General features: G+C 31.3%; 1 long non-coding RNA gene across 1 annotated transcript; it reads right to left on the bottom strand.

Moving 5' to 3' along the window:
• Positions 1-535: 535 nt before the first annotated feature.
• Positions 536-10,230, bottom strand: LOC143051853 (uncharacterized). The gene is made up of 4 exons (XR_012970925.1): positions 9,604-10,230; positions 6,796-6,944; positions 5,167-5,373; positions 536-3,752 (listed from the first exon to the last, which is right to left on the bottom strand). It is a non-coding gene; the product is annotated as an uncharacterized LOC143051853 (long non-coding RNA).
• Positions 10,231-14,689: the final 4,459 nt, after the last annotated feature.

The following is a 14,689-nucleotide window of genomic DNA, read 5'->3' on the forward strand; positions in this document are numbered from 1 at the left end:
GGTTTGAATGATATGGAACTTTTCTATATATCAACGGAGTAGTACATTTTTCTTGTTACAGGAGTAGAAAATATATTTGTAAATCAGAGTATATTCCAGATTTCAGTATATTTATTTTCCGTTAAATGATTCAGAGCCAAACCCCTTTCTCTTAATCGAAGAGAAAGTAAACATGAACATAAGCTTTTTGTAGACAGGACCATATATCATGTGTCTTATCAGTAGCGGATACAGGATTTTCAAAAAACATAAGACGACCCCAAGCAAGTCAATATTTGAAGTAATTTTTGTAACAAGTAATGCATTTATCAAATATTTAACTCCATATAAGGGGTCCTGCAACCCTAATCCACATCTGCTTATTAATTTCCAATGTTAAGTTCATTGAAGGCAAACCATCGACTAACAAACCAGATTAAAACGTTTAACTTGGCTGTGATGACAAGTAAATGATGAAAAGAACAATATTATATATTTGATATGGATTTAATATTTCATCACATATTGGAAATATTTCAGTTCTTTTGGTATTTTGGATTGAGAAAGATACTGCTCACATATCACATGTCTTAAACAAATCTGTTGTTGTCGAATAAATCCTTAAAAAACTATAATACCAAAGCACCAATAGAATTCCGTATTGAAGCGTTGTGTGCATACTAACCAAATAAATATAATTATATATCTCAAATAAATCACCTTAGTTAGCAATCGTCTGTTTGGTAGTATTGACAAAATCAATTATAAATGATGTACTGAAATAAAAACAAATAATACGGTTTAATCAAGTTTATTCTTGCCAATTTACCATTTTTACGATGAAAGCAAGCATTTAATTAATTGTTTTTTGGATTGAGAGTTGGCTCATTGACACTCACACCACATCTTCCTATATCTATTTAATAAAATTGAGAATGGAAATGGGGAATGTGTCAAAGAGACAACAACCCGACCATAGAACAGACAACAGCAGAAGGTTACAAACATGTCTTCAATGCAGCGAGAAATTCCCGCACCCGGAGTCGTCCTTCAGCTTGCCCTTAAGCAAATATATATACCAGTTCAGTGATAATGAACGCCATACTAAACTCCAAATTGTACACAAGAAACTAAAATCAAAAATAATACAAGATTAACAAATGTCTTTTTTGCCATGTTTCCACTTAAATTCAGTTTGAGCACAGCGTTAACATTGTTATAAGATTTAAAAAAATCCATAATTCTGAACGTCAAGTGTAAACAAACATTGCTTTATGATGTCATGCATTAATATGTCATTCCTAAAATTAGATATCTTTAGCACAAATGTTTAGATATTCACATTAGAACTCGTAGACTTTAAAAACTTAAAGAAAACTGAGAACAAGATAATTCATTCGAGGGCCTTCTCCTGTAAACTTGATTTGGCATTGTTATTCGGCTGATTCGAGTGTCATATGCGTCTGATTTCCTCAATTATTCATAAATACTTGATAAGAAACATTTTTTTTTACTGAGGTGACAGAGTAAAATTTCTGTTATTTATTCCCATTGTGTAATCTCTGTTCTTTTATCCCAATAAATTTAACAAATGTTACATGTTGTTAGTTGTTAATAAAACAATTATATATTGTGATACGTTTTTACAATTTTACAAACCACTTTATGAATCTTCCAATCATTTTTTTGACATTGTTTGGAACAATACGTGGATATTTTGCAGTTGCTACATTTTTTAAAGTTTTTTTTCTTTGCTGAATAGCAATGAAAACAGAATATGTTGCTCGAGGTATTCATTACAAACCACGTTTTATACAACACAACCAAAGCATGAAGCTTTGCAGCATTGAATTGGAACTGTTTCCGTTTCATTTCCTCTGTTATTATACATAGACATAAATCCAGGGAATTCATGTAGTTCCATGACAATGTTAAAAAATATAATGCTGCTGGAGTTTCAAGAATGGACATATGTATCCAAGCCATCAAGTTAAGAGCTACATCGCGATGCCTGACTTGCTGTCTTGATAACAATAGATTTAACTCGTCATAGATATATGAACACTTTTCGATCCTCCTGCGTTTTTGTTTAATTAAAAATTTGAGAAATAAAAAATAAAAATTGCAGTCAACAACGGCCCTGTAATGCCATTGGCAAAATGTGTGAGCTCTTTCTTCTTTCGTGACAGATATACCGAAATACCTGAACATCTCATATTTCAATGCATCTGGGGTTATTTGGAGTTCCGCCGACAAAAACGACACACATGTAGACACATATTTCTGTGGTGTTATATTCATACTAGTCTCTAGTACATTATCGTTTAAGATTCTACAACCACAAAAAGATGGAGCATTTTTTATATGTCCCTCATCAAGTTGGTCTATGTACCATTCACATTCTTCATATAACCCTAAAGAGTACAGTACGGATATAAATTTCAGTTTTCCAGGTAAATTACCTTTCAAAAAGTATGTAAACGATCCGAGTAACAGAAAATCTCTAACCTTGATATTAGTATTCTGAATAGCTATCGCAGCAATGCTACTAGCTAAACACGTGTAGATGTGGGGTAACAAAGATGACAGCGATTTTTTTGTTTCTTTTGTTGTGTGTTCAGTAATGGGGGGGGGGGGAGTATCGATAATACGCTTTAACATGCTCCACAGGTCCTGAATGAAAATTAAAACGTCATTGTGAGCATGATATATATATCGGTCAAGTATTTTGTGATTGAAAATTTCCAATGATATAACAATGCTATCCCTCCAGCTCTTGTATAGGGCTTTTTTAAAGTCATGCTCACTATTTGACTGTAGCAGTTTAAAATCTTTAAGCGAATCTCGTGTCAAATAATATTCGCATATGTTGCCTGCTTTGATTTTTACCAAACAATTTAATCCGTCTCTTAAAAGTTCCTTTAGTTTGCTTTCTAATTTTAATTTCTGACTTTCAATAAGCGTTCCAACAAATAAATTGTCCTCAGGAATAAAATAATTTGGACAATACTCACTGTTGACCCATGTCAACATTAACAAGATACAAATATTCATACATACAAATAGCTTTTCCTTTTTCCAAATAATGCTGCTATTCTGTTCAATCACATAAAAAAGACATGTCTTCCAATGGTATGAGGTTATACAGTCAGATTTTATAATTTCTCGATTGAACATCTTAAGTACAGTGTAACATTTGTGTTGTACATCTGTAAGACTAAACATGAGTTGTCGTTCTTGCAAAGAAAACGATGCTCTCCATTCTAAATCCTTTTCCGGTGATAGAGGATGACCTTTTTTGACAACGAAAAATCAAAGTAAAGACAGCTGTTGAACCATACTATTCGTCGGCCATCCAAAAAATCTGTTGCGGGAAATCCATTCCTTTGCAAAAGTAGGCCATGTTTTGAATCGACAAGCTATATTATTATCAAAAGATGGACCATAATAGTTTTTCGTCTTTATAGCGGGTTTATTTTCTGTTGAATACATAAACGGGGATTCATCTGGCAAATTGAAAATTTCATGAAGAAAAATTCTTCCACATTTGTCAATTTTACAATTTTTATGAATAAATTTTTTCATATCTGAATTTAACGACAACTTGCCTTGCATATCATCTAGTACGAGCTGCAGTTTGACTTATCCAGCAGGGGTGGTTAATTCTCTAATAATTAAAATAATCGTGTCACTGCCTATTGTATCTCCTCCTATTTTTTCGAAGACAGGATAACTTTTATGATATTGCATTACATCATAGTCATGTTTCTCACCTGTCAATTTAAACATGCTATATTTTAAATATGTTCGACTTAAAACTACAGTCACAACTAATTATGTCAATTAAAGTAAAATCACCTATTGTTCGAAATAAAAAAAAAAATTTAATAGACAATTTCTAGTATGTAAGTTAAGTGTTTAACGAAAGGCAAATATTTTTGATATCGTTGGTAAGGGTAATACAAGAATTTTAAAGAGGGACGAAAGATACCAGAGGGACAGTCAAACTCACAAATCGAAAACAAACTGACAACGCCATGGCTAAAAATGACAAAGAAAAAAACAATAGTACACATGACACAACATAGAAAACTAAAGAATAAGTAACACGAACCCCACAAAAAACTAGGGGTTTCCATGTTCCATGAAGTATCAGTATTCTGCTAGCATACGTTGACAACACCTCGAAATCAAATATCCTCAGTAATATATTTTCTTCAATGCACTATAATAAGCACTCACGTTAACAGATGACTCCACAGTAGTTTTTAATACAACATTTACTAATGAACTTTAAATTCAATTTATACTGCACTCGTTCTATTTGAGCAGTCAAAATCCGTTGACTATATATTTCTATGTCATAAACAGTCACTGACCCGATATCATTTTCCTCATGAATATTTAAATAGAAGTTGCCGAATTAACATTTAATTATTCATACGACCTCTTCAACCTGTTCTTGTTTCCTATGCACATAACGATGCGTGGAACGACTTAACCTTGTTTCTTTTGCAATTATTGGAAAAACATATTTCATATATTAATATTTTTTGTTTGCAGCCTATAAATCATTAATTTTATGCTTATGTTTGATATTTAAGTCGATACTCAAATGATTTCGTTCACCATCAAGTGTGGGTTTTAACATGCAGGTAAATGTACATTTCATGGTGTGGAAAATTTTCCCGTGAGCATGATATGAGGTCTTTTTAAAGGGGATTTCCCCAAATATTTAAATCAAATAAATAACCTTAACGCATTAAACAACAATTGAAAATGTTTTTTTAGATTGCAGTATAAAGACAATATTAGTGCATTGACTTGACATATCAACGATATAAGGATTCGGCCCGAAACGGGGAAATAGCTCAGCACAGCCTCGCATTTCCCCGTTTCTAAGCCTCATCCTTATATCGTTGATATGTCAAGTCAATGCACTATTATTGTCTATGTATATATATTTCGATTGCATGAACACCTTGATATAAATATATAATTTATAGGTTGGGTTGATTAAGATTTCACGTAATGCATATTTTGAAGGTAAACAAAAGCAATATAACTTGGTAAAATATACATCAAAGTATTACAGTTATGATCCAGTAATGAATACACAAATAGAGAAAACATTAACCGTTAGGGAAAAACTTTATTTGAATCCGATAAATTCTGATGAGGTCTCACCTGTTGCAAATGTACCTTCAATTGAGCTTCCAATAAAGTAGTAGGTATTTTTAAGGAGGAAAGTCAACAGAATCTCATGCATTATCCATGCTTGTTGACATGCCTTTCTATGTTCCGCGTTAATGCCAATAATATCAACGACGTCATAAAACCAAATGCCTAATTTCTGGTCGTCTAACAGGTTTGAAACTAATTTTTCTGTTGTTTCTGAAATATGGTTAAATATATCATATACACATACTAGTGGTAAACAGAACTTTGATTGTGTTTCACTCTCTTTAGTTTGTTCATTAAATTGCAGTAAACATGTGGTAAAATTCAAGAATAGTAAAGTAGAAGTGAGAAATGTTTTGTAGTGCTTCATACAATAGATCAATTAACGAATCTTCGATCTTATAAAACAAAGCACAAATAAAAGTATGAATATAACCAGTATGAGTATTATGTCGACTGTAAACAAAATGTTAAGCAAAAGAAAAAGATTTGAAGAATAATTTCTTAATTATCTGGCATTATACAATGTAGGTTTCATTTATTATATACACAGCAGGAGACAACAGAATATTAAAAACAGTATTATAAACGTGTACGTGAATATCTTAAAATTATCTTATGATCAATTTTGGTTAGAAAATGTTTTTGAGAAGTTTAAATTACAAGGTCTTTAAATGATCAACTGCAAATGATAAAGTCAAGTTTATTGTGCTTGATTTAAATTATATTAAATTTTATCTGCATATCAATACGACTCCTGAATACAATGGCGTCTAAACATTCCAGAGATTTATTATTTCTGTTCTTTATAAATTTATGTATTTTTCATTTACAAATTTCAAATACTAAGACATATTAATAGTATCAAATATTCAGTGACATAAATGTTACTGTCATATATGAGTAGGATGTCTTTTATATCATTAGATAAACGAATACAAAGAAAGAATTAAGTTCGTGTTTGTTTTGAAAAGTATACAAGTTTAAAGTAGATAAATTAAACAGATTACGGCAGTTGCCTTAATTAATATGTTCAATCGTTAAAACATATTCGCATATTGAAAAATCTAATTACGTCTTTACCTTCACACTTACAAACTAAAGAATGGAGAGTATATCTTCATTTTCACTTTTTTCAATGTAATTGAGTCGGGATTCTGTTATCGGAGTCGTTTTACAACTAAGGAACACATTATTTTCACATTGTTTACCAAAACGTAACCACACTGGAAAATGACACGAGCTTCTATATTCGTGGATAGAACAAAATCGCCAAAAAAATCCAATTTGAAACGGCACATGCAAAGATCTTGATAAAAGTTTTGAATCCGTCAATATAAACACTGCCAAATATTTCGCATACCTTCTTCAATAAAATCGCTATATTTTACACCCGCTATACGGTACGTGCTCAGGTTAACCAGTGGACAAAGGGTTGGGTGCAAAAGCAACCGTTTCCAATTAAATAATAATTGAACCAACTCGTAAATAATGAGAGCTACCCAACCAATTAGTAATTTATTCAGAACACAATGCCTTGCGGAATGAGCATCACACCTTAACTTAATATAATCACTCTATGTGTACAATTCATATGTTTTATGTATAACCACAACCTGTAAAGTATGTACATACCTTCATCGAAATGTTGTATTAACCATTTGTATAATTGCTGTCCTAAAGGTAAACTTGTACTGTTTCCAGGGGAAAACATTACTTCTGTTATTCTTTCTGATTGAACAGATGACGGTTGGCTGACCTCTGCTTGGGGCATCACACCAAGTCTGCAGTATAAAAAGGTATATGTAGTTTCCGTTAATCTGGGTGCCTTTGTGTGATCAACTGATCCGTGTTGGGTGAGATAGTTTTTATCCTTCTGCCTAATAATTAGCAGAATTTGTTATTAACAAACGGCTCAGTTTATACAGGAAAAATCTATAACCTTGTACATTATCTTGTGTATGTTTTATTTGCAAGTGAATTTCAACTAATTCGATATGCGTTTCAGAGAATGCAGAAATAATTTAGATTTCTTAGTAATCAACACTGCAGTTGAGCATAACTACATGATGGTATAAGCATCTGAATATAACGTTTTTGCTATGAATGTTGAGGCTGTCTTACAAAATGACATTATCCCATGTAGAGTTGGTTTTACGTTCAGACTTCCATATTAAAAAAAACCTGGCAAATAACGATGAGATATTGCGAGTATAAGGCCAATATTGGTCAAATTCCTATAAGACTACATAGTTCTGACACAGTCAGGATTCTACTTTGTCAAAATTATCTCTCCATTACGCCAGTTCATTTTCACAATCGTAGAAATGGAAGCCATTGAAGGGATGACGCGTTGCTAATTTTTCTCTTGAAAACCGATAAATTTATCCACATTGCACCATTACGATCCTTATATGTCAGTTGTATTTTAGAAGACAAATGTATCAATTAGCTAATGAGCATCAGTTAATGATCGTGTCTTCATTGATTCAACTTAAAACTATTGTCTGATCGGTTGTCAGGTGGAATTTTTGAAAAATTTATAAACATCTAAAAAAAATCTAATGAAATATTTCGTGGAAGGGCAGACTAGTTTTGTTTAGTGGTTGATGATTTTAAACCCTAGTTATCACAGACAAAAAAGTTAAAATTTTTCGAAGATATGCATTTTCATCATCCAACTTGAAAAGAATGTCGTCAAGTACCTTTAGTAAAAAAATAGCTATTCGAACACACCTACTCTGTTTTTGTGATTCATTAGATAGGTATTTCACTTGACCCATATATTTCATCTTTTAGTACTTTGATTTTTTTATGTTATAAAGTCAACCTGTAGCTTTGATATATAAATATGATAGAATCTGAAGCGAGACGATGTATGAAATATTCTTTCTTTGTACGATATCAAGACAAAATATACCACTCAAACACGCCCTAACATAAAAAGGGGCACTCGATTTTCTCTTTTCGATACAATTGTTACCCATTTTTTGGAATTTGTTCTTGAGTCACATAATGGAAGGGCAGACACGAAAATTACTCAACTAATAGATTGATATGTCTTCCGTCCGTTGTAAAAAAAAAAAATTAAATCGGAGGTTATGCATTTTCTACATCCAACTTGGAAGATACCCAATGGCATGTCGTCGACTTTATATCTTATTTTTCTGCTTAACTATGTACTAGATCAATTGAAAACTTATGCAAATGGTGTTTTTAAAATAAAACACTTCGTAATTGAGAAAAAAATTGTCATTTTATTTGTTTTTATTACCTTTTAAAATTTGTGTCACTATAGTAAACATTACAGTGAGCATTTATCGCCTTCACTAACAAAGAGCTTCGATTCTTTTGTTCTATTTCAACCTGGTTTCCGACTGGACAGTCGTTGACGATAGTTATATTTAATGTGACAATTTTTGCCGTTGCGTGCAATATTATGAAGATTCCACCATTTAGACGAAACTCTTCGAAAATAAGTGAAGTTCCAAATTTTGTAAAGTTACATAAAATAATCTCAATACTTAGGTAGAGATATTTGTGAGATCTATAGTCATGGGGTACTTCATAAGAAATTTTAATTTGCCTTTTGATTACGGACTTTCCGTTTTGAATTTTCTACGGAATTCAATATTTTTGTGATTTTACTTTTTGCTGTAGTAACTTTAATTTTTTTAAAGGAGTGCATTGTTATATATTTACTCAGTTAAAGGTTAATGAAAATAATTATTCACTTACATTAATAAAACAAGAATAATTAAACGATTCTAAAATATTTCAGGTCAGACAAATTCTGATCATTACTTGAGAATATATTTGCACTTGGGTCCACTACGTATTCAGTCATTTAAACAATTTTCTAGCGATGTATTGTGTCAAAGTCTTTTGATCGTTTTATTAATTTTATGCCTTTGTGTGTAGTTAAATCTAACCAAATAAGACAATTGAGTGTACATATACAATTGAATCAATTCCCAATTAAGTCATAGTAGGTTAACTTAACAATACAAACACGTCAAACGAATTGATAACATTTTATAATGATATGTAAATGATACCAGATATTCATACACACAAAAAGATGTCTATGTGTCGAAGCAAACAACACAGAACACATCCTTTTTTATCTGCATCGTCTCGAAATATACAAACATGACATCAATACCACATGTTATTATGTTTGAGAACTATTTGCAATTATAATTAGGTTAAATGTGCGCAAACGCTTGGGTAAATATATATTTCAAGTTTTTGAAATATCACAGCTATTATAGACTTCCTTCATAATGAATTTTCTGGGTGAAATGAACCAAGCTATTTTTTCATACTCAAAAGAAAGATGTAGTATGTTTTTCACCTTTATGAATTAATAAGCATACAAAAATATTAACAATTAATGTATGTTGCAAAAGATAGAAATAAAGATCAAAACTGCTACAGTACCTTCTTTTGTTTTAAGAGCTTTTTCTTGAGTGACTAATTCTGAATTTTCTAAGTATCACAACTTAATACTACTCCTTATCATAAAACGTTAAAGGATTGTAGATTCTTCATTTTGGCGGTCTATTGAAAATAACAATTATTTTGTAGTTCCTCCAAATGAAAGTTAAGTTATAACACATTTCAACATGAACTCAGTGTACAGGTAACTTGTTGAAAGTCACGTCACAGTCAATTTATATGTGTATTTGTATTACATTGCTTTGGATGGGCTTTAAATTTTTACCCACGTTTAATGGATACATTTTACTAAAGGATATTCGTTTAGGTATACAAACTCTATTCATAAAACATATTGTAAATACACTCAGCATTTATAAGATCTAATCGTTAAGCATTAAATGAATTTTATAAATTAAGATTATCGTCTGCTAAACTAGAGTTATCTTTTCTTTAATTTTGAAGAACTTGAGCGTCTTTCTTTTATCTACATAATTTCGTAAGCGGTTTTCCCGCTTTTATTTGGTATAAAATTGCATGCTTTTCGTGATTTGTTCATTGCGTGATTTGAACTGAAGGAACACAAAAAAGATGGGCTGATTCAGACATAAGATAAGTACATATGTTTTAGTGATAAGTAGATATAGTTGTTGCAGTTGAATTTTCCGAATGATTTTATTTCTGTAATTTATAAAAGAATAATTTTATTTTATTAGAAAGTTGTTCTTGCAAATAGTTTGATTCTTAATTCTTTGTATCGCTTACTTGGATAGCATTTATACTGACTAGACTATTAATCAATAGTTACATTTGTGCACACATTAATTAATCATTGAAAAGCATTAAATTTAAAATGCTTAAACACAGGTGATATATTTGTTTTGATTGTAATGTCTGAGCGATATTCTTTAAAGATGTAATTACATGTTTGTAGTGTAAGCCGTGTTAACATTTACATGCCCGCTAACGTTTAATTTGAATGAATGAATTCTTTATTTGCAAAGCAGTAGTTACATGCTATAGCAACACAAACATATTTACATTGTGACACACAATAAACAACAGAGAACAATATAATAAGATATTCCAATAGAAAAACTATCAACTTATTAGATGTGATCTAATCTGCCAGGCAGATTTCAAATAACTACATAATTTTCCAACTAAAGATCTAGATTTTGTTTGATACAGATACATAAGTTTTGTCACATTTGGCCACGAACAGTAATAATTTGGTAAAAACTGCAGCCGTACATGTCTATACACAGGACACACTAACGTAAAATGGTACTCATCTTCAACACTTTTCATATTACAGCAAGTACATAATCTGTTTTCTCTTAGTATATTTGTATAACGCCCCACCTCAACATTTAACTTCATAGTACCACTACGTAGCTTTGTGAAAAAATGTGAATTATAGTTATAATCTACGTAATCTTCAAAACAAAAATCTAATTTTAAAATTCTGTACATAGCAAGTTTCTCACAATCCTGTATAGATGCAGACCAGCTTTGAATATATTGATCTTTTATCCTAGTTTTTATTACATCTAATGATATATTTATACCAGACTGCTGGTACCGTACAAAATTTAAACCAATACTAAACAATAGGTCACGAACATTAGAAACCCAATTAGTTTTACCAGTATTTGCATCTCTGAGTAACAATATATAAATATCATACACAATAAGTGGCTTATGAGTTACAATTTTTAACCAGTATTTTAAAACTTTTTGTTTTCTAATTACATTCATTGGCAAACGCCCTAGTTCGCCATATAAAAATACATTTGGCGTACTTTTACCCAGTTTCAAAATAGATCGACAAAAACGGTTATGGATAATTTCAACATCATTTCCACGATGGAAACCCCAAATTTCCGAAGCATAATTTATCACAGACGCAACCATACTATCGAACAAATCACATTTCTTTTTCTTCGTCAAGTATAAACCATTTGTAGAATTATTCAGAGCTGCCAAAGATCGTGAACCTTGTAAGGCTAGTCGCTTCTGTGTTTTTAAAAATTTTCCATTACAGTGTATCAACATACCAAGATATATATACGAATCGACAATTTCTAGTTCTTCGTTGTTGTAGAAAAATTTTGCCATTTTTGAATACAACAACTTTCGTTTTGTTAATATTCACTTCTATATTCCATTTATTACAATAAATAAGTAGTTTATCAAGTAGTTTCTGTAGAATTTCAGGAGATTTCCCAAATAATATAGTGTCGTCTGCAAATAGTATTAAGTATATCAGAACTTCATTAATATTAACTATGTCAGCTGAAGGACTAATATTCATGTCTTCAATCAAGTCATTTATAAAAAATAAAAACAGTAGAGGTGATAAGGGCTCCCCTTGTTTTACACCAAGAAAATTTTCGAATGAGTCGGACAGTAAATCGGCAGTTTTGACACGCATTTGTACAGATGAATATACTGATCTAACCATAGTTACAAACTTTGAGCTAACACCACTCCGTAATAGTTTATAAATGAGAATCCTCCTGCTAATTTTTTCGAACGCTTTACGGAAATCCACAAACGAACAATAAAGTTTTTGTTTATTTTGAAGTGTATGCGAAATTATTCCAAATAAAATAAATATAGCGTCTACATTTGACTTGCCTGGTCTAAATCCAAATTGGTTATCGATCAATATGTCTTCTTCTTCGGACCAACTGAGTAAACGATTTGTCAAAATAGTTGTATAAAGCTTCGATAAAACACTGATCAATACAATCGGACGATAATTATTAGGATCGGATAGATCACCACTCTTTGGGAGAGCAACTACTAGACATTCTGACCATGAATCTGGGTATATTCCCGAACTATAAATGTAATTAAATAGAGTCTTTAATATTGGCGCAAATACGTCAGGACAGGCAGAAAACATTTCACTTATTAGTCCATCGTTACCTGAACTTTTACCGGACTTCATTTTTTTATTGATGCCACTACTTCGTCTTCAGTTATATCAGAGTCTAATTGGGTAACATTTATATCGCCAAATACCGTATTGTCTATGAGATTACGAACTTCTTCACATAGATCCTGCGAATTATCTCCTAATATTGACTCAAAATGTTTCATCATGGTTTCGTTATCAATTTTACACTTGTTGTTCACTTTTCGTTTTAACGACGACCAGAACTTTCGCGGTTCGGTACTAGCTAAGTCGCAGAGTTCGATACCTGTTTGACGTTTGTATTTAAATTGTGCTTTTCGTTTCATTTTATTATAGTTGTTTCGTGAAATAACGTATGCCTTTCGGTTGACGTCTGACGGGTGATGTTGGAAAAAGTTTCTAGCCACATGAAAATCTTTACGAGCAATTGCACAATTGTTATCAAACCACTCGTTGTTCGGCCTAACTTTAATTTCATCTTGGTGTATTAACAAGGATCTACCAAAAACTTTATGAGCACTATCAAATAAGATGTTTGTAAATTCCTTAACAGCATGATTTAAGTTATTTGTATTGGTAATGTTATTCACTAAAGACAATAAATTATTTTGTTCTTGTTGTATAATATCTATATATTCATTAGATCTTTTTATATCCCACTTTATGTAATTGCGAATCTTTGGAAACGATAACTCCGGTCTGAAATTTCGGAATTCAAGTTCAAATAATAATGGTGTGTGATCAGAAAAATTTGTTGAAATTCAGCACATCAAAATTCTTAATAAGTTTATAATCGCTAGGTGAAACAAGTAGGTAGTCGTTGACACTCCTGCCATTCATTGTACAGAATGTAAATTTTCCAACACAATTTCCGAGTCTTCCATTAGCAATAGTAAGTTCAGTATTATAACATAACTGTAAAAGTTTTCGACCAAATGCGTTAACGGTTTTGTCTACGGAGTGCCTTTTCGGAACAATCGGGGTTTCCACGTGGTCTACACTTTCTAAATACAGATCTAAGTTATCATTTGATAAAACATCATCAATGTCACCAATACGACTATTTAGGTCGCCACACACTAAAAATGAACTTTTTTTCTTTATACTCTAATCAAACACGTTCTATAATATCATAAAAATCAACATCACATTTGTTATAAAAGTTTGATTTTTCATGTGGAATATAAGAAAAACATATGTAGATATCATTTGCAGTATTAAAAAATTCATGATTTAGTTTAATTATAACAATACCACAGTCTATCTCTCTATTTATAGAAATACCATCTGATAACTTTGTTTTACAAAAAATAGCTAATCCACCTTCACTTCGAGTACCAATTTTAACATTTCTATTTAAATATATAAGTGTCACAAAACCTTTTATTTCTATAATATTTTTCTCTTGTAACCAAGTTTCACATAAAAACTAAATTTCGTAAGTATTTACAAAATTCAAAAAACCATTGTCTTCATAACAAGAATTTAAACCATGTACATTCCAAATTAAACATTTTAAATTATTCAATTGTTCCCTGTGCTGCCCCTATGGGTCATACTCTTTACCACCCACAAAAAGTTTGTCCTTCACAAAATATGCCTTGATATCCCTGGAGCGCAGTTCCTTCAGTAGTGGTAATTTTTCTTTTCTACGTTTTTGTATTTCTAATGGTAATTGTTCAGAAATTCCCAAAGGTGTTACCAGGATTGGTATCTTTTTTCAGCTTTTTTCCCCAATCTGAACGAATCAAGTATTGTTATTTTATCTGTAGGGTTTTCAATTTTTAAGTATTTACCACAAAATTCCAAAACCACATCCGAACACAGGTCTGTTTCATTTTCCGGAATATTGTAAAATATAAGATTATTTCTCATTGAACTCATATGGACATCAGTTAACTCAGTTTGTAACCTGTCATTTTCCTTTTTTACTTGGTCTATTGTTTTGCTCAACTTTTCATCATTCACATGGTTGTTTTTTAACTGCTTTGCTAATTTGTCAACTTCAGTTTTAATATTTGATATAGAGGTTTTTTGCGTTTCAAATTCGTTACTGATATACTGTGTACTGGACTCTATCTGACAAAAACGGTCGTCTAATGCCTTTGTTGTGTTTTCTAATTTTGTCACTTTTGAATTCAAATGGTCTAACTTATTTTCAAA

Source organism: Mytilus galloprovincialis, chromosome 11 (genome assembly GCF_965363235.1).
Source record: "Mytilus galloprovincialis chromosome 11, xbMytGall1.hap1.1, whole genome shotgun sequence".
Classification (NCBI taxonomy): domain Eukaryota; kingdom Metazoa; phylum Mollusca; class Bivalvia; order Mytilida; family Mytilidae; genus Mytilus; species Mytilus galloprovincialis.